At 42.4% G+C, this 27,058-nt stretch overlaps 1 protein-coding gene across 1 annotated transcript in view; it reads left to right on the top strand.

Annotated features, from left to right (window-relative positions):
- The window catches only part of plxdc2b (plexin domain containing 2b), a 476,090-nt gene that overhangs the window by 219,205 nt on the left and 229,827 nt on the right, over positions 1 to 27,058 (top strand). The window lies entirely within an intron of this gene.

Here is a 27,058-nt window from a genome sequence, read left to right as displayed (position 1 = left end):
ATGCATTTGACTTAGTAGAAACTGTTAGTATTAGAAGTTACGCCAGCCTTTGTTAGCAGTTCATTTATACCATTTTTTAATAGTTGCAGCTTTTTAAGATTTGAATTAAAACTGTGACTCATTGACAAATTTGATTATTTTGCTTAGAGATAAACATAGAAAATAGGCGCAGCAGTTGGCCATTCGGCCCGTCGAGCCAGCACCCCCATTCAATATGATCATGGTTGATCATCCAAAATTAGTATCCCGTTCCTGCTTTTTCCCCTTATCCCTTGATGCCGTTAGCCCTAAGGGCTCTACTAGTTGTGCCACTGTAATTTGAAGGATAGCACTTTCAGGAAGGAATAGAGCTAGATTCTGAATCATGAACTAGTTACATGACTTCCTTCTGACTATTCTATAAAGTTATTCAGTGTGGTTAACTCTTAATTGCCCTTGGAAATGCTTTTGCTACTTTAGTTTAGTTTTGTTTATTATTGTCACGTGTACCAAGGTACAGTGAAAAGCTTTTGTTGTGTTCTATCCAGTCAAAGAAAAGACTATACATGATTACAATCAAGCCGTCCACAGTGTACAGAGTGTCGCGATGCTGCCTTCAGGTCAGGTGACAGAGCTCTGTACAGGGCTGCTCGAGCCGATCTGAAAAGTGGTATTAAAAAAGCCAAGGCGGACCATAAGAGGAGCATAGAGTCCCACTTGTCCAGCAATAATACATGGGAGGTATGGCGGGGCATACAAGACATTACCAACTACAGAGGCTGTGCCACAAAGTCAGAAGACCTGAGTGTGCCGCTGGCAGAAAAGCTAAATTGCTTCTTCTCCCGCTTTGAAACACCACAACAGCAGCACTCACCTGCTACAGCCCTGTTCCCACCCTCACCTGGCTCCTGTACTACTCCACTCACTGTAACGGAGCACGATGTCAGACGGGTGCTCCTGGCAGTGAACCCCAAGAAGGCTACCGGCCCAGATGGAGTACCTGGTAAGGTGCTCAAAGCGTGCGCCCACCAGCTCACTGCCAATCTTCACCAGAATTTTCAACCTCTCCCTGGCCCAGGCAGTTATTCCGTCCTGCCTAAAATCAGCCACAATCGTCCCTGTGCCGAAGAAGTCTACCATCACCAGCCTTAATGACTACCGTCCTGTGGCCCTCACTCCGGTAATCACGAAGTGCTTCGAGAGGTTGGTCCTCCAGCACATCAAGGACTATCTACCACCAGACCTCGACCCCCACCAATTCGCCTATCGCCAAAACAGATCCACAGAAGACGCCATCACCGTAGCTCTCCACTCTGTGCTGAGCCATCTGGAGCAGGGGCAGAGCTACGTCCGGATGCTCTTTGTGGATTTTAGTTCAGCCTTTAATACAATCATTCCGGACATTCTCATAGGTAAACTGGTCACTCTCGGCCTCCCCACTGTCACATGTGCCTGGATAAAGGATTTCCTCACCAACCGGCCCCAGACTGTGAGACTCGGCCCCCACCTCTCCTCCACTCGCAGGTTGAGTACCGGTTCCCCACAGGGCTGTGTGCTAAGCCCCCTCTTATACTGTCTCTACACCTACGACTGTAGTCCGGCTCACAACAACAACCGCATCGTCAAATTTGCTGACGACACTACTGTGGTCGGACTTATTTCGAAGGGAGACGAGGCAGCCTACAGAGAGGAAGTCCTGAAGTTGACAACCTGGTGCTCAGAAAACAATCTGGCTCTGAACACCAGGAAAACAAAAGAGCTCATTGTCGACTTCAGGAGGCACAGCACCGACTTAGCCCCCCTACACATCAACGGCAAGTGTGTGGAGAGGGTCAACACCTTCCGGTTTCTCGGTGTCCATATCGCTGCTGACATCTCCTGGACGGACAACACGACAGCGGTCATCAAGAAGGCTCAGCAGCGGCTGCACTTCCTGAGGGTCCTCAGGAAGCACAACCTGGACTCTAACCTGCTGCTGACCTTCTACCGCTCGTCCATCGAGAGCCTGCTGACATACTGCATTACAGCATGGTATGGCAGCTGCACCATGGCAGACAGGGAGAGGCTTCAGAGGGTAACTAGGACAGCACAGAGGATCATTGGCTGCCCTCTCCCCTCCCTGATGGACATCTACACCTCCCGCTGCCTTAGCAGGGCAAAGAAGATCATCAAAGACAGCTCCCATCCTGCGTTTGGACTGTTCGACCTGCTGCCCTCTGGAAGGCGCTATAGGTGCATCAAATCCAGGACAAACAGACTCAGGAATAGTTGCTTCCCGAGAATTATATCTACTATAAATTCAAATTCACACATGCACTGACTACACCGCCCAACACGGACTTCCATCTGTATATATGTATATATGTATGTAGCGCCGCAGAATTTGTGCACCTATTCCCCCCCCCCCCCCCCCCCCCCCCATCTCCCTTCTGTTTTTTTGTTTTTTCTGTTTCTTGTTTTTTGTGCTAAATTGTATGTATGCACTGAGTACGAGCAGCTTTCAGTTTCACTGTACATGTATAGTGACAATAAATGGCATATCATATCATCATCATAAAAGGTAAAACATTGAATGCATGATGGAGTCTGATTAAAGATAGTTCAAACATCTCCAATGAGGTAGATGGGAGGTCAGGGCTCTAGCGAGATGAGAGGATGGTTCAGCTGCCTGATAATAATGGACAAGTATCTGCTCCTGAATCTAGAGATATGCGTTGCCAACTTGCCACTCAGTGGCATCAGTACTATTACAAAAGGCAATTTGAGTTAAATGAGATTGCACAGATTGATGCAGATAGACACCACATTTAAACATGACCTCACAAATACCTTGGGGGCATGCACTAAAATTGGAAGGCAATGATCAGCAAATGAATCAAGCAACAGGACTTTAGATATTCTTGAAAAATAAATTCTACACCCACAACTCTTCCATCAACATCACCGGATATGTCAACCCCTTTTGGGTTTGGACTTGGATATGGGGGAGCTCTGCTGTGATCACATAGATTACTGACATTCATTACATGTCAAACAACTGCCTGGCTTAGGTACAAGAGACTGATGAGGTACAAGAGGTACAAGACCCAGTGAGCTGAAACCCAGCAAGGACTTCAAGAGGAATATTGAACCATATTGAACCAGAAAAATGGTTTGCAATATAACAAAGGCTGATGAAATCGATTTTGGAAAGAGCACAACAAAGAAGAAACTACAAACACACTGGCTCCCACATTTACAATATAAATAAATAACTTGAAGTAGTGCTTTAAGTCCCCCTAGCTCCCACAGAATGAACCTTGTACTTTTTGTTAATGCAACTTTTTCTTATGCTTCCATGTTTTTGAGTGACAAAACAATGGATTATTTATTTTGTTTTTCTCCTATTTAAGGGTAAAGAACCTAATTGCAATGCAGATAATCTTGACTAAACATAACTGGTTAAACAAACCATCACACCCTAAATGGCTTGTAGAGCTGCTGCCACATATGCCAGGCACAGATTCGATCCTAACCTCAAATGCTGTCTGTGTGGAGTTTTCACATTCTCTCTTAGATATCTCCCGTTAGATTTAGATCTTGGGGCTATCGGAATCAAGGGATATGGGGAGAAAGCAGGAACGGGGTACTGATTTTGGATGATCAGCCATGATGATATTGAATGGCGGGCTCGAAATGCCGAATGACCTACTCCTGCACCTATTTTTTTATGTTTCGATGTTTTGGCAGCATGGGTTTCCTCTCATTTCCTCCCATATAATATAACAATTACAGCACGGAAACAGGCCATCTCGACCCTTCTAGTCCGTGCCGAACACATAATCTCCCCTAGTCCCATATACCTGCGCTCAGACCATAACCCTCCATTCCCTTCCCATCCATATAACTATCCAATTTATTTTTAAAATGATAAAAAAACGAACCTGCCTCCACCACCTTCACTGGAAGCTCATTCCACACAGCTACCACTCTCTGAGTAAAGAAGTTGCAAAGATGTGTAGCTTTGTAGATAGCCTCTGTAAATTGCCACGAGTGTGTCGGGAGTGAATACAAAAGTATGTAAACATAGAACTAGTGGGAATGGATGCTCAATGGTCAGCATGGACTCAGTGGGCCAAAGGGTCAACAAAGAATGCTTCCAAATCTGGCCATTATTCCTTTTGTTTCCATGAAGTGGAGTAAAGTTTTCACAGAGAGTTAATTGACTGTTCATTCATTCTGTGCTTGTGCTGGATGACATGAAACATTTATGACCACTCTAAGTACAGTCAAGCTTGGTGGTGACAAAATGAATCATCCTTTCTTGGGAGTGATTGATCCTTGATTGAGAAAACTGGATGAGAAGACTTCTTAATTTTAATTTGAAGATTGCATATTTACCCAAAAGGCAATTATGCCCAACCGGTAGTGAAAGCTATTAATCTATCAGCCATTTCCTTTTGCTGATCAGCAGTCATTGTGCACTGCACACGTTAAATGGTTTGCATTTAATAGCGTAGAATGAATGGTATTATGTTTTTAATTTATCAGTATGGAAATTTTCTTTTAAATCCATGGAATTGCTTTTAAGGTAGGCTTGGCACTTTCAGTGCAAACATTTGCTAGTTCTTTCCTCATTGTATTTCCCATCATTGTGATGAACGGAGAAACCTGGTTCTTTATCTTGAGAAATTGCTTTCTGCCTTTTCATCCATCATCCTACTTGTGGCTGTTTAGAGAATTCAATCTGTTCATGGCTAAAATGAAGAACTATCCCCCGAGTGTACGAAAATAGACACGTTCCCCATGCACTCTCTATACTGTGTCATAAATAAATCATCATTCGACGCTTAATGCCTAATTTTACTTTAACTTTCTAAAGATGCTCATTATTTGTGGAGCCTTTTTTTGGGGGGGATCTTATTTTGGAATCTGGGTACTGCTGTTAAGACCTATATTTACTGACCATCCCCAATTTCATTTGAGAAACTAATGTTAACAACATTCCTCAACTGCTTCAATCCTTCAGGGAAAGATGCTGCACAATGCTGTTGTTGGTTCGGGGTTTCAGGATTCAGACCCAGCAGTGACAGTGAACCGAGCAGCATATTTCTAAGCCAGGATGATCTGTAGTTTCAAGTAGAAACCTAAGGCAGTAGCGTTCCCAGGTGCTGGCTGCCCTTATCCATCTTATTGGTGAAGATTGCTGCTTTGATAGGTGTTGGAGGGGCAGCCTGGGTGAGCACTGCAGTGCATTTTGCAGATCTTGCAGATCCTACACATACAGGAAGCACAATCTGATACCCCAAGCCTTTTCCATCATCCACTAGGCACAGTATTGAGTAAATGTTTCCAACCTGCCACCCAATCATCGTCAACTCCACAACGTTCCTTCCTACTCCACAAAGTTTTACAGTATTGGAAAGATACAGCAAGAAAATTGGCCTGCAGTCCATCAAGTCTGTGGTGACTGTCAACCATCTATTTATGGTAATCCTACACCAATCCCATTTTATTTTCCCCACATTTTCACAAACCCTCTCCCAGGCCCTACCAGTCACCTACACATTATTGGCATTACACACAGTGGTCAGATAATCCATCGACCTGCATGTATTTGGGATGAGGGAGACAAATTGGGGCTCCCGGGGAAACCTATGTGGTCACAGGGATGATGTGAGGGTGAGACTCGAGGGTGCCACAGTGGCACAGTGGTATATTCGCTGCCTTGCAGCACTTACAGCACCAGAGACCCAGGTTCGATCCTGGCTACGGGTGCTGCCAATACGGTGTTTGTACGTTCTCCACATGACCACGTGGATTTTCTCCAGGAAATTTTGGTTTCCTCCCGCACTCCAAAGCCATAAAGGTTTGTAGGGTTAATTGGCTTAGTATACATGTAAAAGTTATCCCTCGTGTAGGATAATGTTAATGTGCTGGGATTGCTGTTCAGTGAGGACTCAGTGGGCCGAAAGGCCTGTTTCTGCACTATATCTCTAAAATAAACTTCATGCAGACAGTACCTGAGGTCAACATTGAACCTGGGTCTCTGGCGTTGTGAGGTTGCTGTTTTATTGGCTGCACCAAAGTACAGCCTTTTGTATTCCACTGTAATCTTTAATGTGTCACACTTTTATATGTATAATACATATGTTCCCCTTCATTCAATAGACAATAGATAATAGGTGCAGGAGTAGGCCATTTAGCCCTTCGAGCCAGCACTGCCATTCAATGTGATCATGGCTGATCATATCACTTGTTATTTCTTCAAACAACTCTAAACAGTTGTTTATCATGATTTCCTGTGCATAAAACCATTTTGATTTTGCTGATTATGTTGATCTCCTCAACGTATCCTGCTCTAATGTTCTTAAGAGAGGCTTATTTAACATTTCCCTGATGACTGATGTGAAGGTAACAAGCCTGCAGTTACCAGCCTCATTTAAAAAACAATTCATTCAAGTGATGTGGGCTTTTCAGGCAGCCAACATTTTATCGCCCCTCCCTCATTGCCCTTGAGAAGGTGGTGGTGACCTGCCTTCTTGAACTGTTGTAATCCTTGAGGTTTGACTATACCCACAATCCTGTTATGAACCGAGTTCCACTATTTTGACACAGCCATGGTGAAGGAATGGCAACATATTTCCAAGTCAGGAGGGTATATGAATGGGAAGTCAATTTCCAGACGCTAATGTTTCATCCTTCTAGCTGGTGAAGGTCATGGGTTTGGGAGATTCTGTCTACGGAGTATTGGAAAGTTGCTACAATTGATGGCATTGCAGATTACCATCTGCATGTTGTAGATGGTGCAGACTGCTGCTACTGTGCATCAGTGGTGGAGTACATGGTGGATATTGCCTATCCGGTGATCTGCTAAATGACTGAATGAATGAATTAATGTTAATTGGCCAAGTATGTACACATACAAGGAATTTGCCTTGGTGCTCCTCTCGCAAGTAACAACACGACATACAGTAAACAATTAAGAATAAAACATAAAAAATTAATACATTAACAATAACACATTAAACATGTGAATGAAATAAAATACCAGAGCAAAAGGAGGGTACAGACTTTTGGTTATTGAGTAGAGCTACTCGTGGAAAAAAGCTGTTTTTATGTCTGGCTGTGGTGGCTTTAACTGTCCGGAGTCGCCTTCCAGAGGTGATAATTGCTCGTTTCTAAGCTACCCCCCAGTCTAGTCTCAATAAAAACACTGAATAAAGCACTCAAAACTTGGACACACTAGAGGCAGGAAACTTGTTCCCGATGTTGGGGGAGTCCAGAAACAGGGGCCACAGTTTAAGAATAAAGAGTAAAGGGCGTGTCCTTGGCTCGCAAATTACGCGACCTCGTGGTCGCTTGAGGCGTTCAAGCACCGTATGGCCGAGCGGGGCTGGTCCCACTTAGAAGCGCGGAGAGGTATGGAGTTGTGTGGGGCTGGTCCTGACATCGCGCTTTATTCCATAACCTGAGTGTTGATTAGATTGAAATATTTTGGCTGGAATTACCACGCAAAACAAAACCCCTTCACTTAACAGGAATAATAAATTCACATCACCCAAATATATGCTGATTTAAGCAAATTGTGAATAACTTCTATACAGTTTTTTGTGAAAATATGTGTTATTTCTAAAATTACTTCAATATCTTTTGCGGAATAATATATTTTATAACTAATAAACAAACATTGGATAGAAATTCAGCCACAAGCCAAATATACGTTTAATTGCTCTCATATTAGCAATGTTACAAAATATTGAGATTTAAAAAATCAAGTCTGCAATTTATCCCATCAGATAAAGCAAAAAAGAAGCTTAATTTGACACCTAATTCACTTTCATATCTTCAGTATTAAAAATGTTATGGCCATTTTCATACTCGGAAATTAGCATCTTGTTCCTTATTGCTTTTCTATTGAATTAACACAAAAGCTGTGATCAAGGACAGCCAAAAGCCCATAAATTTTGTTAAAAATTAAGAGAACTGAAAGAAATGTTCAGTTATTATAGATTGAAGCATTCTGAAACAAATATGAAACAATCTTACTTGGATGACCTGAAATTAAAGCATATTATTAGTTAGTTACCCAATTGTAGCTAATTACATAATTAAATTACTAGATCTAAACATCTATCCATTTCTTAAGAAAAGATCAACATTTTTAATAGACTAAGTGTCCAAATTATATACACACAAGAATTCACATTTTAACATGATTTTTAAATCTCATTGTCATGGATTTATAGGCCAAATGGAAGGAATTTAGTGTTTAATACCTTCAAATTAATGGCCATTTAAAACATCTTGCGAGTGGGTTTTTCTGGAACGCGATCATTTGGAACGTTGCGGTTGCAGTGAATTTAAACCCCACATCGGCAGGAAAAATACTACCGGTTCGTATGGGGAAATAATTACCGTTTTGCAACGTAAAATGTGAATTAAAGGCATCTTAAGGAGCACTTTTATACATAAAATAAATGGCTTTCCTTTACCTGTCCCGTATGTGAAATCCGTCCCCGTTGTCGGCATTGACGACTTTAGAAGCTGATTTTTAAATTACTCCAGCTCTGAACTTGTCGGGCGATTTAAAAAAAATTCACAGAACGCCCATCGGAACAATTCTTCAGCAAAACCTTGCACTCCAACAAAATATAGTCCAGGACAGGTAGGTGAAAACCGCATTTTAACCACGCCCCCCCCCCCCCCCCCCCCCCCCCCCCCCCCCCCCCCCCCCCCCCCCTCAAGGGCGCCAAAATCGCGCACACAGTTTTTGCATTATGTCACTGCTCATTAAATATTAACAAAGACAAATATAGTTTAACCAGGCAACCTGCTAAATTTTATTTGCAAACATTTCTTTATGTCTATTTGCTTTGTTGAAGAATATTTGAGAAATAACAACCTGGACCTGGGCTTGCTGTGGGTGCTAGTTATTAATCTTATGAGGCAAGAGCAATTTAAATAAAGAAAATTGTCATATAACCAGTTACTACCATTTTTTAACAATTTTGAATCAATACCAAAAAGTGCAGATTAATTGGGAATTTAAGTGTAGCACAGGACAATTTCTAAAGTCATTGTATGAATGTCCTTTTTCCATTATTTTAGCAGAGATGGTAATGCATTTAAAATAAATGATTTAAATCTGCTGCTGAAATCTGTTTAAAGTTTGCATGTTGTAATTGCACAAACTATTTTTAGATTTTAATATGTTTTCAGAGAGCAACTAAATTGAATTGTAAAAATTTGCATGTTGGCTCAGATACTTTACAATGAGAAGAAAACAATCTATGCCGAATAGACTCGAGAAATATTTGTTCTAATCTAAAAGAGTTTAACAGAGTCATACAGCGTAGAAACAGGCCCTTCGGCCCAACTTTCCCTCCAAATATTGGGTCTATGCATTGTTGGTAGAAATAAATACATCCTCAGTTGAAAGATCTGGAAGAATGGACATGTCAGCATTTTTAGTTTACTTTAGTTTAGAGATACAGCATGGAAGCAGGTCCTTCAATCGACCAAGTCCACGCCGACCAACGATCATCTATTCACAGTAGTTCTATGTTATTCCACGTTCCCGCTCCCTACATAATGGGGGAAATTTCCAGAGGTCCATGCGCATACAAACCCGCATTTCTTTTGGATGTAGGAGGAAACCAGAGCATCTGGAGTAAACCTCCAGGGAGAATGCACAGGCAGCATAGAACATAGAACAATACAGCACAGGAACGGGCCCCTTGCCCCACAATGTTTCTGCCAAACACGATGCGTAGCTGAATTGTTCACGTCCTCCTGCGCATGATCCACATGCCTCTATTCCCCACACTTCCACATGCTTATCTAAAAATCTCTTCAATGCCACTATCACACCTTCCTCCACCATAACTCCTGGCAATGTGTTCCAGGTCTCCATCACCCTTGTGTAAAATAAATGTGCCCCTCTCACTTTATACAGGTACAGTGCCTCCATATGTTTGGGACAAAGGCCCATCGTATATTTATTTGCCTCTGTACTGCACAATTTGAGATTGTAATAGAAAAAAATCACGTGGTTAGAGTGCACATTGTCAGATTTTATTAAAGGGTATTTTTATACATTTTGGTTTCACCATGTAGAAATGACAGCTGTGTTTATACATCGTCCCCCCATTTCATGGTACCATAATGTTTGGGGCACATGGCTTCACAGGCGTTTGTAATTGCTCAGGTGTGTTTAAATGCCTCCTTAATGCAGGTACAAGAGAGCTCTCAGCATTGTCTTTCCTCCAGTCTTTCCATCACCTTTGGAAACATTTATTGCTGTTTATCAACACGAGGACGAAAGTTGTGCCAATGAAAGTCAAAGAAGCCACTATGAGACTGATAAACAAGAATAAAACTGTTAGAGACATCAGCCAAACCTTAGGTTTACCAAAATCAACTGTTTGGAACATCATTAAGAAGAAAGAGAGCACTGGTGAGCTTACTAATCGCAAAGGGACTAGCAGGCCAAGGAAGACACCCACAGCTGATGACAGAAGAATTCTCTCTATAATAAAGAAAAAAACCCAAACACCTGTTGGAAACTCTCTTCAGGAGTTAGGTGTGGATTTGTCAATGAATTGTCACTGTCCGCAGAAGACTTCATGAACAGAAATACAGAGGATACACTGCAAGATGCAAACCACTGGTTAGCTGCAAAAATAGGACGGCCAGGTTACAGTTTGCCAAGAAGTTCTTAAAAGAGCAACCACAGTCTGGAAAAAGGACTTGTGGATAGATGAGACGAAGATTAACTTATATCAGAGTGATGGCAAGAACAAAGTATGGAGGAGAGAAGGAACTGCCCAAGATCCAAACCATACTACCTCATCTGTGAAACATGGTGGTGGGGGTGTTATGGCCTGGGCATGTATGGCTGCTGAAGGTGCTGGCTCACGTATCTTTATTGATGATACAACTGCTGATGGTAGTAGCATAATGAATATTGAAGTGTATGGACACAACCTATCTGCTCAAGTTCAAACAAATGCCTCAAAACTCATTGGCCAGCGGTTCATTCAACAGCAAGACAATGATCCCAAACATTCTGCTAAAGCAACAAAGGAGTTTTTCAAAGCTAAAAAATGGTAAATTCTTGAGTGGCCAAGTCAATCACCCAATCTGAACCCAATTGAGCATGACTTTTACAGTATATGTTAAAGAGAAAACTGAATGGGGACTAGGCCCCATAACAAGCATAAGCTAAAGATGACTGCAATACTGGCTTGCCAGAGCATCACCAGAGAAGACACCCAGCAACTGGTGATGTCCATGAATTGCAGACTTCAAGCAGTCATTGCATGCAAAGGATATGCACCAAAATACTAAACATAACTACTTTCATGTACATGTAATTGCTGTGTCCTAAACATTATGGTGCCCTGAAATGGGGGGACTATGTATAAACACTGCTGTAATTTCTACATGGTGAAACCAAAATGTATAAAAATACCCTTTTTCTATTACAAATCTCAAATTGTGGAGTACAGAGGCAAATAAATAAATGATGGGTCTTTGTCTCAAACATTATGGAGGGCACTGAAGCTATCCATTTTGGTGGCAAAAATGGGAAAGCAGACTATTATCTAAATGGTGGCCGATTGGGAAAGGGGGAGATGCAGCGAGACCTGGGTGTCATGGTACACCAGTCATTGAAGGTAGTCATGCAGGTGCAGCAGGCAGTAAAGAAAGCGAATGGTATGTTAGCTTTCATTGCAAAAGGATTTGAGTATAGGAGCAGGGAAGTTCTACTGCAGTTGTACAGGGTCTTGGTGAGACCACACCTGGAGTATTGCGTACAGTTTTGGTCTCCAAATTTGAGGAAGGACATTATTGCCATAGAGGGAGTGCAGAGACGGTTCACCAGACTGATTCCTGGGATGGCAGGACCGTCTTATGAAGAAAGACTGGATAGACTTGGTTTATACTCTCTAGAATTTAGGAGATTGAGAGGGGATCTTATAGAAACTTACAAAATTCTTAAGGGGTTGGACAGGCTAGATGCAGGAAGATTGTTCCCGATGTTAGGGAAGTCCAGGACAAGGGGTCATAGATTAAGGATAAGGGGGAAATCCTTTAAAACAGAGGTGAGTATAGAACCATGTATGCAAACTAGCTGCACAGAGGTGTTGGAATTGCAGTTTGATTTCTTTACTACTGATTCAACTTGCAGAATCAGAAGAACTTTTTTCACACAGAGAGTGGTGAATCTCTGGAACTCTCTGCCACAGAGGGTAGTTGAGGCCAGTTCATTGGTTATATTTAGGAGGGAGTTAGATGTGGCCCTTGTGGCTAAGGGAATCAGGGGGTATGGAGAGAAGGCAGGTACGGGATACTGAGTTGGATGATCAGCCATGATCATATTGAATGGCGGTGCAGGCTCGAAGGGCCGAATGGCCTACTCCTGCACCTAATTTTTATGTTTCTATGTTTCTATGTTGCCCTCTAATTTTGGACATTTCCACCGTGGGAAAAGAGTTCTGAATGTCTACCCTAACTTTGTCATGATTTTATATATTTCTATCATCTCCTCTCAACCTCACACATTCCAGAGAAAACAATACAAGTCTATTCAATATCTCCCTGTAGCTGAAACCCTCTAATCCAGGCAACAATCTGGTAAATCTCATCTGAAACCTCTCCAATGGTTCCACATCTTTCCTGTAATGGGGAGACCAGAATTACACTCAATAGTCCAAATATGGACTAACCAAAGCCCTGCAGAGCTGCATCATGACTTCCTGACTCTTATATTCAATGCTCCCAGCAATGAAAGTGGGCCAAATTGGATTCTAAGATCCCTCTGTACACCTGCTCCACAGATCCCTCTGCACAAAGAATTCCACAGATTCACCACCCTCTGAATAAAGAAATTCCTCCTCATCTCCTTTTTAAAATGTCCTTTAATTCTGAGGCTATGATCACTCCCACGAGTGGAAACATCCTCTCCATATCCACTCTATCCAAGCCTTTCACTATTTTGTATGTTTCAATGAGGTCCCCCCTCATTCTTCTAAACTCCAGCGCATATAGACCCAGTGCTGTCAACACCTCCTCTGCACCCTCTCCAGAGCCATAACATCCTCCCCAGATATGATGTCCAAAATTGCTCACAATATTTCAAATGCGGTCTGACCAGCGCCTTATAGAGCCTTATTATTACATCCCTGTTTTTGTATGCAAGCCCTCTCAAAATAAATGCTAGCATTGCATTTGATTTCTTTACTACTGATTCAACTTGCAGAATCAATGAACCAGCACTCCCAAGTCCTTTTGCAACTCCGATTTCTGGATTGTCACCCCATTTAGAAATTAATGTGCCAGGCTTGCCTTTCACTCACTTATACAATACTGCCACTTGCCAAATGTATTTTCACCTGCAATGATTTGTGAATTCCTGACATACTATTGAAATTAGCCTTCCCAAATTCAGGACCGACTTGAGGACCAGTCCTACCTTTTCCATGACTATCATTCAACAAATAGTATTATGGTTGCTGGTCCAAAAGTTTGCAAGTAATTTAATTGACATTTGTTTATTCTTGACGTGTACTACAGTGAAATACATACAGTGAGAAACATTATTCATCCATACTTGAATACAATCAAAGCATACAGAATTTGTCGCAACCATGGAGAAAGAAAAGTTAAAAGTAAAGGGCCTGTCCCACGAGCATGCGATTGCATGCGGCAAGCGAGACCTAACGTGGTCGCTTGAGCCGGACGGCCTTGCGGGGCCAGTCCCACTTCGATCGCCGGAGCCGTATGGAGTTGTGCGGAGCTGGTCCTGACATCGCGCAGGGCTCCGAAAAACTGACACAGTCCAAAATTTCCGCGCGACACCGGCCTGCTGGCCCGCAGCTGCATTGAGGCCGTACACACCGCCTCAACTGGCTTGCGCAGCGTCTCAACGCCGTTTGCAGCATCTTGACGCCGTACGCAGCGCCTTGACGGCGTACGTCACGTGCAAACTTTCCGCGGACTTCGCTCGAACGTCACGTCAACTCGTACGGGATCACTCGACCTCCGCGCGGCCCCTGCTTCTGTTTTGGTTGCGCTCGCTGCATGTAGTTGCATGCTTGTGGGACAGGCACTGTACGGGGATCACTCGACCTCCGTGCGGCCCCCGCTTCCGGTTTGGTCGCGTTTACCGCATGCAGTTGCATGCTCGTGGGACTGGCCTTTAGAGTGCAAGTGCTGCAACAAGGTAGATTGGGGACTTGGGAATCCTTACCATGGAAGAGAACTGTTCAAGAGTTTGATAACCATGGAGAAAAAGCTACCCTTGAATCTGGTGCTACATGGTTTCAAGCTTTTCAATCTTCTGTTCAATGGGAGAGGGGGGAAGAGAGAATGGCCAGTGTGTGAGTAGTCCCTGATTATGTTAGCTGCTTCCCCGAGGCACTGTGAAGTGTAGAAGGGATCAATAGGGCAGAAGCCTATTTTCATAATGAACTGGGCAGCTTCCACAACTCTGCAATGTTGTGCAGCTTTGGGCAGAGCAGTTGCCAAAGCAGATTGTGATTGCATCCCAACACGATATATTCTTTGCTGCATCTGTAGACAATGGTAAGAGTAATTTGAAACATGTCACATTTCCCTAGTCCTCTGATGAAGTAGAGCCATGTCTATGCTTTCTTGCCCAAAGCTTCAATATGGTTGGCCAGGACATATTCTTGGTGATATTTACACCTCGGAACCCCAAGATGTAAATATCACCAAAGTGCTCCCCCATTGACATTTCAGCTACTTGCCCACTGTCATTTCTCAAAAGTAGATTTAGGTTTAGATTTATACTTTAGAAATACAGTGCGGAAACAAACCTACCGAGTCCGTGCTGACCAGCGATCACCCCATTCATTAAGACTATTCTACACACTCGAGACAATTTACAATTTTGTTTTTACCAAAGCCAATTAACCTACAAACCTGTATGTCTTTGGTGTGTGGGAGGAAACTGAAACACCCGGGTAAAAGCCACAGGGAGAACTTACCAACGCTGTAGGTCCAGCACCCACAGTCAGGATTGAACCCGGGTCTCTGGCGCTGTAAGGCAGCAACTCTACTGCTGTGCCTCTGTACTGCCCAGCTAACGTGTACCGTCGTGAGGATCTTTCCTTATGGGATTTTGGTTTCTTTGTAACAGTGTAAGCCACATGATAAACCACGTTCACATGAGTAGTTGGACATTTCCCTTTCAAAACCAACTGAACATTTTGAGGAGATGATGCAGATGATTAAAGTGAGAATAGCAATGAATGTTGTCCACATGAACTGTTGTAAATCATGCAACAAAGCATCTCATGGTAGGCTGACCCAGATGCTCGAAACAAATGGGATTCACAGTTCCATTTTCAGTTTAGGTTATTGTACCAAGGTGCCGTGAAAAGCTTTTGTTGCGTGCAGAGGATTGGATTTGAGTGCCTCATGTTCTCTGATTGGAGATGTCACCCACAACCTGTCCTCAGCCAACCACATTAAGACTATGGGCAATAAAATGCACCAAATCCTTCCTCAGAAGACTAAAGAAATGCAGCATGCCTCCAATAATTCTTAATAATTTCTAAAGATGCACTGTAAAAAGCCTTCTATTGGGATGCATCACAACATGCTTTGGTAACAGCTCCATCCAAGACCACTGGAAATTGTAGAGAATTGTGGACGCAGCCCAGATATCACACACACCAACCTCTCTTCCATTGAATACCTCCCGCTGCCTTGGCAAGGCCAGTAGCGAAGACGTGTCGCATGCCGACTACTCCCTCTTCTCCCCTCTCCCATCAGGCAAAATGGATAGAAGTGTGAAAACTCACTCCTCCAGATTCAGGGACAGTTTTTTCCCCAACTGTTATCAGACAACTGTGCCATCTGACCACAACTAGAGAGCAGTCCAGAACTACTGTCCACCTGATTGGAGACCCTCTGGCTACCTTTGATGAGACTTATCTTGCACTAAATGTTAATTACATTATCACCTTTATCATGTATCTGTACACTGTGAATAGATTGATTGTAATCATGTGTTATCTTTCTGCTGACTGGTTAGCACGCATCGAAGGCTTTTCACTGTACTTCCGTACACGTGACAGTAAACTAAACTAAACAAGCTTACAGCCCAGTGGTATGAATATTGATCTCTCTAACTTCAAGTAACTTGAGCATTCCCTCTCTCTCTACCCACCCCCCGCGCCCCACCCAGGTCACACCAGCTTCTCGTTCTCACCCAACAAATTGCTAACAATGGCATGTTTCCTTTATCATCGTTACTTTTTAAAATATCTTTCATTCATTGTTCTTTATCTCTCTACATCATCGACTAAATCTCTTGTTTCCCTTTTCCTTGACTAATGTGAAGAATGGTCTCGACTCGAAACATCATCCATTCTTTCTCTCCAGAGATGCTGCCTGACCTGCCCTACTGAATTGCTCCAGCTTTTTGTGTCTATCTTCGGTTTAAACCAGCATTTCAGTTCCTTCCTACAAATTTAGTTTGACAAATGCTCTGCCAAAGATACCCGTGATTACTCTTGCCAGCTGTTCTGACGGCATAGCCGTGGCTCCAGCAGAGCCAGTTGCTTTCTGTTGGTTCACTCTCAGAAAGGCTGATCTGACACCGTTGGCAGTCACCCTGCGTATAGGTGCTCCCAAGGATGTTGGGGGGATGGGGTCATTCCACCCGCCTTCTGCTCAAAACGAGCATAGAGTGCTTGAGCTCGTCAGGGAGGGGTGCGTAGTTCCTAACAAGTACATAGTGTTTTCAAAGTGGCGTCACAGGTACATAGGGTAGTCAGGATGGTCCTCTGTAACTTAGCCTTCATCAGCCAGGGTCTTGAATACAGGCACTACCCAACGTATGTAAGGGTTACCATCCATAAACCTTTATGTAAGTTAGATTTTATGCGAGTTGGAATCACTTGAAAACTAGGTAGAAACAAAGAACTGCAGATGTTGGTTAATACACAAAATGATAAAGTGCTGGAGTAACTCAACGGGTCAGGTTGCATTTCAGGAAACATAGTGTGTCGATACGCCTTAAAACTAGGCGCCGATGCTGCTAGTTTGCACTTATCCAACTACCACACCGTCCTGTTGATCCCGAAGCTCCCACCATGCTGTTGCAATCACACAGGTCTGTCAGGCAACGGGACCACCTATCAACTAGAGAGCAGTCCTGAACTACTATCTACCTCATTGGAGACCCTCGGAATATCATTGATCGGACTTTACTGGCTTTATCTTGCACTAAACGTTATTCAAGTTATCCTCTTTATAATGTATCTGTACACTGTGGATGGCTCAATTGTAATCATGTATTGTCTTTCAGCTTATAAGTGTTCGGCATGGACTAGAAGGGCCGAGATGACCTGTTTCCATGCTGTAATTGTTACATGGTTATATGGTTTCTGCTGATTGGCTAGCACATAACAAAAGCTTTTTGCTGTACGTCAGTACATGTAAACTAAACTAAACTATGACAAGTTGTTTATGTAACTGCAAGTGTGCGTAACTTGCGTATTATGTAAGTTGGGGAGTGCTTATATAGAAGTCGGGATGTTAAGTTTGTAAGGCCATTGTTCGAGTACTGTGTTCAGGTTTGGTCACCCTGTTATAAGAAAGATGTTGTTAAGCCAGAAAAAGTGCAGAGAAGATACACAAGAATGTTGTCAGGGCTTGAGGAACCGAGCTATAGGGAACGGTGTGGCAGGCTAGAACTTTATTCCTTGGAGCGCATGAGGCTGAGGGGTGATCTTATAGAGGTGCATAAGATCACGAGGGGAATAGATAGAGTAGATACACACAGTCTTTTACCCAGAGTAGGGGAATCAAGAACCTGAGGACATAGTTTTAAGGTGTGAGGGAAAAGATTTAATAGGAATCTGAAAGGCAACCTTTTCACAAAGAGGGTGAAAGGTAGAAGGAATGAGCTGTTAGAGGAAGTAGTTGAGGCAGATACTATAAGAACATTTAAAAGACATTTGGACAGGTACATGGACAAGAAAGATTTAGAGGGATATAGGCCAAATCCAGATACAGGTGGGACTAATGCTGATGGGGCAGCATGGTCGGCATGGGAAAGTTGGGTAGAAGGGCCTGTTTCTGTGCTGTGCTGTTCCTATGCCCACTATAGAGTGTATTAACTATGAAAAGAACTTGTACGTTTAGATTTTGCTTTCTTTGCAGCATCAGTGACTGAGGAGGCAACCTGATAAAAATATATATGTGAGGTATAGATAGGATAGGTAGTCAGCCTTTTTCTTTGGGGGTGGGGTGTCAAATATTAGAGGGTATAGAGTGAGAAGGGGAAAGTTTAAAGAAAATTTGCAAGGCAAGTTTTCTTCGACAAGAGTGATAGGTGCCCAGAACATGCGAGCTGCGGAGATGGTGGAAACAGATGCTATGGCAACATTTAAGAAGCACTTAGATAGACACGTGAACAAGCAACTGATGGAGAGATACGGACCATAAGAAGGCAGATGAGATTAGTTTCAATTGGCATCATGTGTGGACACATATATTGTGGACTAAAGGGCCCGTTCCTGGGCTGTGCTGTGCAATGTTCAATTTAAAACCGAGGGGCAAATGAATTTCTACCTCAAATGATTGTGGCGGCTGGATCACAGTTAAGGATGGGGTAGATATATTATAGAAAGATCAAAGAATCTTGGGCTATGGAGAACTGGCACAGAAGAGGTACAGATGAGCCACTGTGGATTTGAATTGTGGGGAAGGCTTGAGGGACTGGGTGGCCTATTCCTGCTCCTATTTCCTTGTGTGCTTGTGTTTTAGGCAGCTGGTGTACATTTAAGGATCTTATAAATAAGTGTATAATCCATACTTTATGCTGTAGTTTATAAAGTTGCACACACACAATAAACACACTTGACAACAGATCGACCTTCAGGTCATCCTTTTTTTCTTCCTCATTGAAATGCCATTACGTTGAAAAATAATGGCATTTACTCCAAAATCAAAGACATTTCATATAGGTATGACAAAAAGATCATTTAAAAAAGTTTAATTCCCCCATTGTAATAGTGATATTTCTTGAAATTAAAATCTAATTTCCTTGACAGTATAATTACTGAGGAAAAATGAGTGCTAATGTTTTTTAAATGCTTCATTAAATGACTCATCTGAATTTGTTTTAAGTTGTAAAATGTTATTTAAATATACCATTTTAATTAGTTCAGATGAATTGATGCAATCTGTTTGGATTCCCCAATGAATTTACATACAATAAATAGTTGCAGTAAATCCGCATCACAGTAGAATGCCTTTTGCAAAGGTGGTTTTCAAAGTTCATGTACCAATTTACAGCAAAATAAATGTCAGCCAGGCATTTGGTATAAGTTCATTGAGGTCTAAATGTTCTGCTGTATTCCACAGCTGCTGTTTTTAAAAGAGCTAATATAAACCTTCACTTAAATCTCGTGAATATAGCACGTGTTGGATCTTAACTTTCCATGCCTTAGAAAGCTGTATTTAAAGTCCATATAAATTGATGTTTTAACTGCGGCGATCGTGTGTCTCAATATTTAAGTACATTTTCCACACCATGGTGAGTCAAAATTACCATCAAATTAGGGTCTCTGCCCCTCTAAACCTCCATGATACTGCCAGGTGCTTGACAACATGTGAGAAATGAAACAGAAAAGCTGTATTAGTTATGAGCACATAAAATATGTGCTTATTATTCTTCTACTAACTGCACCAGAATATTCCACTACAAGCGCTTCAGCACTGTTGATAACTAGGGAGTTAATGTTTTATAATAAAAAAAACATTTGCAGGGTGTTCTGTTTAAAAGGTTTGTTGAATATTACCCTCATGAGGATTACGTTTTATTTTCCTAAAGAGATTTAATAAAATGAAATTATTTTCATACCTTCTCTGTCGCTATTTGTAATTGTTATTATATCATAGATCTTGTAATTGGGTGCTTGACAATCAGGTAGAACCATTATGTTATTGAACGTATTGCCTATTTTTTTAAAACTGAATGGGGAAAAAAAACTCCAACACTAAATTCATTTTTACCACTTAAAGCCATTTTTATTCAACTGCTCACAAATGTATTTTACTACCTGCTCGGGGAGTGTTTCCGTAGAAACGGCTCATTATTGAAAACTCCTCTTAAACATTTCCAAATAAATTAGTTTGCTGTATTGCTATGGAATTGTGTCTGACCTTGGAGTGTGCTTTAGCTGTGAACCTCTCTCATAATCAAGCTCGAACAATACATTTTGACTGTAGTACAATAGCTTGTGTTTCAATTGTTTGTAAATTCTTCCACTAACCAATTATTTTATGTGCTGACTTAAATTAAACAGGAAATAAGAGAGATGTGTAGGAAGGAACTGCAGATGCTGGTTTAAACCAAAGATAGACACGAAATGGTGGAATAACTCAGCGGGACAGGCAGCATCTCTGGAGAGAAGGAATGGGTGACATTTTGGTTCAAGACCCTTCTTCAGTCTGGCAGTCTCAATGTCAGTCTGAAGACGGGTCTCGACCCGAAATGTCCCCCATCCTTCTCTCCAGAGATGCTGCCTGTCCCGCTTTGTTACTCCAGCATTTTGTGTCTATCTTAGGAAATAAGAGAGATACTTATCTCCTTTCAGTGTGTACTGTAACATCTTTATTATTTGGACTGCAATGTTGCTCCTGATTAGAGTAGGAATAAACGGCATAACATGTAGGAGAACACTCACGTCAGATCAAAAGACCTAACTTTGCTGAAATAGAAAAGGAAATTGCTGGATTGGTCCAGACAAGTGTGGAATTGAGACAGGAGATTTTGATTTAATCCCCACTTTGGGACCACACTACATATTGGATGTACGGCTTACATGTTCCTTCTATACAGTGCAGAGGGAGTGGTGAAAAGCTGGAGGCTTTCGCTTAAATCAATGAAATAAAGCTCTATCTCCTTATTTCATGGCATTATGTGAAAAAAAAAGCTGCTGTGTAAATTTCTGCCCATATCAAATTCACCGTAGAATCACAGCACAGAAACAGGTAATTTTGCCCACTCTATCAACGCTGACCATCGACCACCCACCTATACTAGAATAGAATAGAATAGAATAGTTTCTTTATTGTCATTGTAACATGAACCATGTACAACGAAATTTAAAATGTCAGCCAGTCCGTGCAGCATTCAAACCTTTCCTAAAGCTAACGATACATACAAGGTAAAATATTAAAGATAAACAACTAAATAAATATCACGGACAAAGCACGCATACACACCCAACCCTCCATCCTTCTGTCGATTCCACAGTTACCACAGTCCCTTAGTCTGTATCGCCCCTGCGTTCCTTGGCGGCTACATTTAGTGCTTTTATAGCAGTGGGGTAAAAACTGTTTTTTAGTCTATTTGTCCTTGTCCTTGTAGATCTGTACCGTCTGCCTGATGGCAACAGTTCAAACAGGGAGTGTCCGGGGTGGGAAATGTCCTTTATGATATTCTGGGATTTTTTGGTGCAGCGAGAACTGTGTAAGTCCTCCAAGGTAAGGAGAGGGCAGCCGACAATCCTCTGGGCGTTGTCAATGGCCCTCTGGAGCGCTTTCCTCTGAGCCGCTGTGCAGCTGGTGTACCACACGCATACACAGTATGTTAGTATGCTCTCAATGGAGCACCGATAAAAGGACAGCAGCAGTCTCTGAGTGATGTTATTCTTCCTGAGCACCCTCAGGAAGTGCAGTCTCTGCTGGACCTTTTTCAGCAGCGCAGTGGTGTTCACGCTCCACGTCAGGTCCTCCTCAATATGGATTCCCAGGAAGCGGAAATCCGCCACCCTCTCTACACAGTCCCCTCTGATAGTCAATGGTACCTTGTCCGTTTTGTTCTTCCTGAAGTCTATTATTACTTCCTTTGTCTTTAAGGTGTTGAGGAGCAGGTTATTTTCTTCACACCACACTGTCAGCTGCTCCACCTCATCCCGGTAGGCGTACTCGTCCCCCCCGGAGATGAGTCCCACCACCGTAGTGTCATCCGCAAATTTGACAATGGTATTGCTGTGGTGGGCGGGGGTGCAGTCATGTGTATAGATGGTGTAGAGCAGGGGGCTCAGTACGCAGCCCTGTGGAGAGCCGGTACTGAGGCTGAGGGCCGTGGATGTATGATGGCCCACTCTGACTCTCTGGCTGCGACCCGACAGGAAGCTATTTATCCACGTACAGGTGGAGTGTGGAAGTCCCAAGTCCCCCAGTTTGTCCACCAGTTTGTGGGGAAGGATGGTATTAAAAGCAGAGCTGTAGTCCACAAAGAGCATCCGCACGTAGCTCCCCTGCTGCTCCAGGTGAGACAGTGCAGCATGGAGAGCTGTGGCTACAGCGTCCTCTGTAGATCTATTTGCTCTGTACTAATCACAATTCTCAGCACTTGGAATGTAGCCGCCTTTATTTTCTCCATTATTACAGCGCATTATTTTGAAAATATTTTTAACCTGTCACAGTCTGCCCTCTCCTCATTCTCATCCACTTCACCTCCCAGTACTTTTCCACCGGTCCCTCCTTCTCCTCACCTGCCTGCCTGCCACTCCCCTCTCATCAGCCCAACTCTCCTCACCTGTTGCACTCAGTTGCCTCTGATCACCAATTAACCCGATATATAGACTCTCTTCACCGTTCACACAGTGCCAGATTGTTCTCAGCATTCATGCAAGGCTCTCCAGCGATTTCCCGACTGCCTACACGGACTCGAACGTGCCTGCCCCTGACCATTCCGTCCTGTCGTCTTCCCGGATATCACCTCAGCCTTCTGTCCCCGACCACGGCCTTCGTCCCGTACCTCCTGGTTTCTGTCTCCCTCTCTCCTGGGCCGTTTGGTGTATCCCTGCAACGGCTCCTCGACTTCCTGCCTGGCTTCGACTCTCCTTTCGTCTGTCCCTCGCTGGTTTGTTTGCATCGTGTGTTGGATCTCCTGGTTATCGGATCTTCCGCTACCCCGACTATGTCTCCTGCCTGCCCCTCTTCGGAACCCTCGCTCAATCCTGAGCCTCTGTGTGAGTACGGTGTACCCATTCCTGTGTTACTACTCTGTGTTACAGTATCGTAATAAAGTTCATGACCAATTATACCTGCCTGATTCTGTGCTGCTATTGGCTCCAAGCTATACCCGTTACATAAGCTGTTGTGACCTCTTGGGCGATAACATTATTGTATGTAATTATTCTCCTTGGGCACAGTCCTAATCAATTACATCTCTCTCCAAAATGCTAATCAACATCCTTCATCCATGAAACCCACCCATGCCCACTGTCACTGCTTATTATCATCTAACTTACCACTTCTCCCAAAGCATTAAACTATGTTCCTATCAACCAGGTCTCCACCTATATTCCTTGTTTGATTTCATTGAATTCAGGGGTGGCGCAGTTGCGCACCTGTACGAGTTTCTGCCTTACATCACCAGAGACCCAGGTTCGATCCTGACTATGTCCATTCTCCCCATGTCTGTGTGGGTTTTCTCCGGATGCTCCGGTTTCCTCCCACACTGCAAAGATGTCCATGTTTGTAGGTTACTTGGCTTCTGTATATTATAAATTGTCCATAGTGTGCAGGAGAGTGCTATTGTACCAGGTGATCGCTGGTCGGCATAGACTTGATGGGCAGAAGGACCTGTTTCCGCGCTGTATCTCTAAAACTCTAAAACTGAAAGGGAACAGGCCCTTTGGCCCGCCTTCCATACTAACCATTGTCCCACTTTCGTTTCCACTCCCTAAACACTGTGGACAATTTTATAGGCCAATTAACCTACAAACCTGCATGTCTTTGGTGTGATTTGTTCCAATCAAGTAAGCAGAATGGGATGAATGATTTTTGATCTAAAGACAGAAAGCATGGAAACATTCAACAAGTCAGCAACATCTGTGGAAAGGGAAACGCTGTTAATGTTTCATCCCAACAGCCCTTTGTCAGAATTCATTCTTGGACAGTTGATGTATAAAGTGTAGAGTACATACAGCAGCCTTTAATTTTTTATTTTTTTTAAATAATCTTTTTATTAGAGGCAGGTACATATCATATTAAAACCATTTCATGTATATCATTCCTACATTACTAATATTATCAATTGATATTAACTCTGCTTCTAGTATTTTTTTTTATATAGATAGAAAATAAGAGAGAGAAATAAAAAAAGAAAAAAGTATGTTAAAGAAGAATGGAATTTACTAAAAATACAACTTTGGAGATAAATTCGTAAATTATAAAGTATAACTTTTCATCTAATCCTTAATTTGAGTTTCCGTCTACAGCAGCCTTTAAGCGTGCATTTAAAGTGGGAATGACTTACTTGAAGTGAGTTATCGTTATTTCTTCTACTTACAAGCAAACACCAAATGATCCACGGACAACAACCTTTCCGAGTTCAGTATTTAAATTGATTGAACCTTTAGAATCACAGTTCCCATTAAATTCAATACGTTTATGTCCTTCTCTTCTGTTACATGGCAATCAACATCTCTTCATCATTAAATAAATGGATCAGAAAAAAATGAAACCCCTGTTTTATCTTTTCTTGATATGCATAATCACTCTTTCAGTAGGAGCTTTAGAAATTAGAAATTGCTGGCATTAATGTACTTTTCACTTATCTGAACAGGGCATAAATAAAGGCAATTGTGCAATTTGCACATTTTACCTCCAACTTCTAAATATTCCTGATCAATTTTCTGCTTGAGTAGAGACTAAGCCATTCCTCCTTCAAGTAACCAAGGCTGTTGCCATAAAACTGCAAAGAGCTCGTTAATTCACTTATGGTTCCTTTGATCAACCCAGCTGTTACTTGGATAACTGTGTTAATTATAGAACTAATGCATTGAAAACCTTTGGGGATCAGTGACTTTATTGACTGAAAATCCAGACTTGCTGAATAGCTTTGGCGACTATAGATAATCTCAGACAGATGTATTCTGTGCTCACCCTTATAATCTTCATTATACCTCTTTTAAACCCATGTCGTCTCAAATAATCTATCATTGTTCACATGCCAGGTATGGTTACATTTTAAGAATGTATTTACGATGCATATTTAAAGCTATTTTCACAGCCACAACAACTGAAGGAGAGACAATTATGGGATCAGGAATATCCACCACTAATCAGGTTTATAATATGTCAAGACAATGCTTCCATTAGAGCCATAGAGTCATGCAACATGGAAACAGACCCTTTGGCTCAACTTCGTCATGCTGACCAAGATGTTCCATCAACACTGTCCCCCCCATATCCCTCTAAAACTTTTGTATCCTTCTAGCTGTCCAAATTGTCAGAAGCATGCAAATGTTGCACAGTGACTGAGTGGTAGAGTTGCTGCTTTACAGCGCTAGAGACCCGGGTTCAATCCTGGCTACGGGTGTTCTCTGAATTTTCTCCCTGTGACCGTGCAGAGTTTCTCCAGATGCTCCGGTTTCCTCCCACACTCCAAAGATTAGGACCGAGATGAGAAAATCATTTTTACACGGAGAGTGGTGAATCTGTGGAATTCTCTGCCACAGAAGGTAGTTGAGGCCGGTTCTTTGGCTGGATTTAAGAGGGAGTTAGATGTGACCCTTGTGGCTAAAGGGATCAGGGGGTATGGAGAGAAGGCAGGTATGGGATATTGATTTGGATGATCAGCCATGATCATATTGAATGGCGGTGCAGGCCCGAAAGGCCGAATGGCCTACTCCTGCACCTATTTTCTATGTCTATATACAGGTTTATAGGTTAATTGGCTTTAGTAAAATTGGAAATTGTCCCTATTGTGTAGGATAGTGCTAGTGTAAGGGATGATTGCTGGTTGGCATGAACCTGGTGGACCAAAGGGCATGTTTTTCGTTCTGTATCTCTAAAGTCACAGTTACCATGTGCAGGGGATACAATAATACTGGCTGACCAAGTTTCCCTGATTATACTGATGTGCTCCTTCCTTTAATGCCCAGTGACTGAAAGAGTTTTATTGAGAAGGATATGTTGAGTGCCAGCCAAACAAAGCCAACAAAATGAAAGAAATTGAGGAAACAAATCATTTGAGAACTCTTCTGACTTCTGACGTCTTTTGTCAATACATGAATTATGAGCTTTCCATCCAGATTCCAGCTTTCCACTCCAAATGCATGGGATCCAGGGTGGGAGAGCAAATTGGATGCAAAATTGGTGGACGTAGGAGACAGAGGGCAGTCGTTAATGGTTGAATTTCAGATTGAAGACCTGTAGTCTGTGTTGTGCTGCAAGGATAGTGTTGGGTCGTTTATTATTCATCATAATGTATGAATTATTTGGAAGCCAAGGTAGATGGCACAATGAGTATATTTGCAGATAGTTGTATAGTGGTCAGTGAAGAAGGTTGATTAAGGTTACATCAAGTTCTAGATCAATTGTGAAAGTGGGCAAGGGCATGACAGATACAATTTAACTTAGACGAGTGCAAAGTAAAGCATTTTGGGAAGTTAAACCAGACCAAGACATACTCGGTGAACGGCAAGGATACAGCGAGTGTTATTAAATAGCAAGACCTCAGAATACAAGAGCTTAGTTGCCTGAAAGTGTCAACGCAGGTGGACGGAGCTGTGAGGAATGTTTATGGAATGCTTGTCTTAATCAGGCAGAACATCAAGCATAGGAGTTGGCACATCATGTTGAACTTGGATGAATCGTTGCCATGCTATAGGAGAGATGTGATTAGGGTGGAGATAATGCAGAAAAGATCCACAGGAATGTTGCCTGGATTTGAAAACTTGAGTGATAAAGAGTGATTGAATGGGCTTGGACTGTCTTCCCCAGAGCAAAGGAGATTGCGGTGATGACTTAATAAATTAAAATATTAAATCGTGAGAAGCATTAATAGGGTAGATACTCAGTCTTTTTCACAGGGTAGGGGAGTATAAAACTAGAAAACATAGGTTTAGGGTGATAGGGGAAAGATTTAACATTGACTTGAGGGCATTACTCAAGACAGAGGTGGGTATATGGAATGAAGTGTCAGAAGTTTTGTTCAAAACTTGCATGTTTGAATGACAATAAAGGGCAATAGAATTGAATAGAATTGAATTGAATTGAGAAGAGACGGTAGAGACTGATGAATAAT

This window comes from Leucoraja erinacea, chromosome 2 (assembly GCF_028641065.1).
Source record: "Leucoraja erinacea ecotype New England chromosome 2, Leri_hhj_1, whole genome shotgun sequence".
Lineage (NCBI taxonomy): Eukaryota > Metazoa > Chordata > Chondrichthyes > Rajiformes > Rajidae > Leucoraja > Leucoraja erinaceus.
This window is presented reverse-complemented; position numbering and strand designations above follow the sequence as displayed.